This window comes from Octodon degus, unplaced genomic scaffold (genome assembly GCF_000260255.1).
Source record: "Octodon degus isolate 3935 unplaced genomic scaffold, OctDeg1.0 scaffold00062, whole genome shotgun sequence".
NCBI lineage: Eukaryota > Metazoa > Chordata > Mammalia > Rodentia > Octodontidae > Octodon > Octodon degus.
Window position 1 is genome coordinate 6,142,779 of NW_004524638.1, and position 5,069 is coordinate 6,147,847.

Here is a 5,069-nt window from a genome sequence, read left to right on the forward strand (position 1 = left end):
ATTATTGAAACTCTCTTACTAATTGGTTTGAAACTGTCTCATTGCTGTTTGTTTCTCAATAAAATTATTAAAAGAAAAAATTAACAGCATTAGACAAGCAAGATAGCTCAGCAGAGTAAGCGCCTGCTTAGGCAAGCACTTGGGCTGGGGTGCGATCCCAGCACCTCATGTCATGCTCGTTCTGATACTGGGCTCACTGAACTTGCCGTAGAGGCTGGGCGTGGTGGTGCCTGCATGAAATCCCATCACTGGGGAGGGTGAAAACAGGAGGATCACTATAAGTCCAAACTGCATAGTGAGACAGTATACCAAACACATAAAAAATTATAGCATTACTATACATCAATAATAAACTCACCAAGAAAAAAGCTAAGAAAAGATAACATTCACAATAGCATTGAAAAAATTAAATATTCAGGAGTTAACCTAGCTGAGGATGTGAAAATCCTCTACATCAAAAACTATAGTCTTGCAAAAGGAGAATAAAAGAACCTCAGAAAGTGGAAAGGTATCCCCTTTTCCTGGATAGCAAAATCACTATTGTCAAAATAGGCAAACTCTCAAAACTAATGCATAGATTTAGTACTATCCTGTTCAAAGTACCAATAGCATTCCCCACAGGACTAGAGAAAGCAATTGTAAAATACGTAGAGAAGCAGAAGAGACTCAGAATAGCAAAAGCATTCTTAGCCTTCAATATCAGAGCAGAAGGTATCAACATCCCAATTTTCAAGTTACATTACAAAGCTATCATGATAAAAACAGCATGAAACTGACACAAAACCAGGCATACAGGCTAATGGAATGAAACAGAGAATGCAGAATCATCACAGGCATATCCAGTCTTGTGTTCTTTGACAAAATGGCCAAAATATATACTGAAGGGAAGACACTTTTTAATAATCCTCCTGGGAAAGCTGGTTGTCCATATACGGACAATCTCTCTCTTTTTTTCCTGGGCACTTAGAGTATTTTATGGAAAATAGTAAAACAAAATTTCATTATAAAACAATAGGAAAATAACACTAATTAACACATTTGATATTGTTATCTTTTTATTTTTGTATTTTAGGGAAGGGTCTGCAGGGTGTGCAGGGTCTCACTACTAGATCAGACTCATTGTAGTGTGACTGTTTATAGTCTCCCAAGAGCTGGGATTACAGGCACATGCCACCACGCCCAGTCTCAATTGTCTTCTCAGTGTGTCCCGGGAGCAGGCTGGCATGGCAGGCCTGGGGATCGAGCCCCTGGCCCCTGTGCCTGCTTGCAAGCACTTTAATCTGCTGAGCTATTTGGCCAGCCCCATATTGTTATCCTTACACATGTGGAAACTATCTTATCTGGTATGGTATTTATCACCATGTATTAAACTAAACTCAAAATGTATAAAACATAAATAAATAATCTTCTGGAAGATAAAATTAATAGCAATCAAGGTGAAGGCATAGGTAAGGATTCTCCAAACAGAGCCCTCAGTTGCAGAAAAAGTATCATCAACTATTAACAAATGAGATTATATAAAATTTAAAACTTTTAAATAGCCGAGGACACAATCAAGAGAGTAAAGAGACAACATATAGAATAAAGTTTTGAGAGCTAAACTTGAACATAGATAACATCTAAAACATATACAATAATCAAGAAACGATTTTCCCCCAATACAAGACCTAATAAAATGGATACACACTTTTCAGAATAGAAGTAGAAATAGCTGATAAGTACATGAAAATGTGTTCAACCTTTCTGGCCATGAGAAAAATGTAAGTCAAAACTACTTGAAGATTCCTTCTTACTTCAACAAAAGAATAGTTATCATCAAGAAATCAAATAATAATACATTCTGGAGAGGCTGTGGGGAGAAAGGGACACTTTTACCTTGTAAGTGTGAATACGAACTAGTTAAACTACACTGGAATCTGTGTCAGCATTCCTCACAAAAGTGCAAATCTCACCATTCCTCTTTTATGTTTCTTTCCAGAAAAGGCAAAGACATCAAACGCATGATCATGCTTATAACAGTGAAACTTAGAAGAGCGAAAATGTTGAACATGGCCTATGTGCTCAAAAAGATGAATAGATTTAAAAATTTGATATGTATACACAGTGAAACACTATAGTCATATAAACAGTAATGAACTTGAGTCATGAAAAGGACTGAGGTGAAAAAGAATTAAGTATGTTATGTGCCACCATCCCATGATGAATGTAATCATCACTTGCTTCAAATATGAACTAATAAAGATTTATATAGAAAATTTCTGTTTAAGTAATTGAAGTTTTGCCAGTTAGGGCACTATTTTCAGTGTCATTTACATCTGCATTTTAAAATTTAAGTTGGTTTAATATTGCTTGGGTTATGAAGAAATTGTACAACTTATTTCATTTTAGCTATTGCTTTGTTGGTGATGGTTGAGCCTCAGAAAGTGAAAAAAGGTAGGGAAAATCTAAATAAAGAATTGGATTGAATCAAAAGAGGAGGCTAGATAGAAAGAAGTTGGCAAACAGCCTGAGAGAGAGGTGAACTGGCAAACTGGAAGGCATAAGGGTAAGCTGTGATCTACTGTGTGATAATTTCTATACATAAATATTCTGATCATGGCTGATGTCAAAACAGCTATGGGACAACACTGAGGGTGGAGTTGGAAATCAAAGAAGGGCCAAATGGCTTCAGGAGTCTTTGAAAACAAGCTCTTGAGTATTACTGAGAAAGAGGGAGGAGAGGGAGAAAAACAAGACTGAGAATGAGAAAAAGTTAAGAATGAGTTGAGGAAAAGGACTGGTGTTGAAATGATGCTTGTGTTGTATCTGTTTAACCAAGAAATAATCAACACATGACGATTCTCACCTGGAGCCAGCTGTTTTGGCTAGCATAGAGATTCTCCAAGGAGACCCACCCAAGGATTGGGGGGAAAATATGATTTCCACTAAAACATTTCTTCTCATATTTTGATGTGTATAACAATCAATTGAAGGGTCGGTCAAATAACTCAGTGGATTATAGCACCTGCAAGCAGGCGCAGGGGCTGGGGCTGCGATCCCTGGGCCTGCCATGCCTGCTGTGCCCCTGGGGTGTGCTGAGACTGCAATTGAGACTGGGCATGGTGGCATGTACCTGGAATTCCAGCTCTTGAGAGGCGGTAACTAGGTGGATCACTATGAGTCTGGTCTAGCAGTGAGACCCTGAACACCCTGTAGAGCCTTCTCTCAAATAAACAGTCAGTTGAACATCTTAATGAACTGGAACTTCTGATTCAGAAAGTCCAGGATGGCCTGAGACTTTGCATTTTGAAAGCTTCTGGGAGATGACTCTGTAGCTCTTGGAACTGCAATTGGAGTTTTATGGCGCTAGTCCAGCCTCTGAGCCACACACTTCGTGAGCCAGCATATGACAATGTACAAGGCCTCGTGAGCAAATCCTGTTCTTCTCTAAGTGTTGTATCACTTTTCTTGTGCTGTAAAAATAGAAACTGTCCAATTGTATAGATTATGCTTAGTAGATGGCAGCAATGGAAATCACTTTTAATCCTGTATTTCAATAATATGCTATTGGAAAACTTTGGTTCAATAGACAATAAAGGTTATCTTGTCTAAGCATTATTGTAGATACCATGGGTTTAAAAACAGAAAACATATTTTGCTTTTATTTCATTTGACAACTGGACACTACAAAGTTCAATTTTTAGATGTGTTTTCTTTTTTATTCCACATTTCTACACAGAAAATCACATTCTGAATACCATATTCTTGCCTTTAGACTCCAGAATTCCACATCATAGACATTTCACTGACATTGGCTTATCTTTCACATTCTTTTTTTTAAAAAAGAAAACAATGACTAAATGTTAGAAATTTCAGACTTTATAAGAAGAAAAAAGTTTTTGTAAAGGGTGATAGAGTGAAATACCCCTCTTCAGCAATATTCACATCACATTACATCACACATCATATATCTTATGTTGGGAAATGCACACAACCTCCACACATAGATTCCTTTTAATGTTTCTGAAATTAGGCAAAAATTTATTTTTAAACAGCATTTTTATCAGCATCATCGCTCCTTTTATTTTTTCCCAGAGCAGTTCATTTACTATTTTTTGCTATTGTTGGATTTTTAATGATCAAAGTCTGCATTTATTGTTCATATGAAAAATACCTTAACATTTACTTTCCTGAGCTTTTTGATTTAGAATTTCTCCTTTAAACTTTAAGCAATTCCAGCAAGACATCAGATTAGAAATCATTAATTCCTTTGCACACAAGAAACAATACAATTTATGTAAGTTTAACACTGAACATACAGAAAGAGATGAAGAATTAAGTCAGTTTACCCTTGAGGACAGATCAGCTTTGTGCTCAATGGGTCCCTTACTTTTGAGAGTTGAGGAACCTGCCCACAGTCACACAATCAATGAATGTGGTTTGAATTTGAATCTGATCTGTCTAATTCTATAGCACACTCTTACTTACATTTCTAGTACTATAGCATTTCATGGCTAAAGATTAAGTTGGATAGCATTTTATATTAATGATACATTCACACAGGGTAATCATGTGCTTAAAATAATTTCATAAAATTAGAAAGGACAGATGTCATTCTAAATTTATTGATTTATATGCTTATTTAATGTACTTGGTACAGGGTCTCACCATGCGGCTCACACTCATAGTGATCCTCCTGTCTCAGCTTATCCAGTGCTGGGATTACAGGCATGTGCCACCACACCTGATCTTCATTTTAACTTGCATTGTAGAAATTCAAATGCAAGTTATGCTAGCAAGTATGTAGCAGAGCTAGGCCACAAATGTCATGGTTAGGAGATTTGCTTAAGTGGGAACACAGTTGAGCAGGCCAACAGGGCTTACCTACATTGGTGAAAGTTTTCCTATGATCAGAGAGCTTTAGGACACATCCACATGCCTCACCAAGACCTCTGGGAAGATGCTTAGAACTTAAGAGTTGTGGCATTTAAAACAGTGATCTGATGTATAAACAGGCTCCCTATCCACAGACTCAATGCGTCTTTCATGAGAAAGCTCATTTTATTCCCCAAGGAAGGAAGGATTCAGAG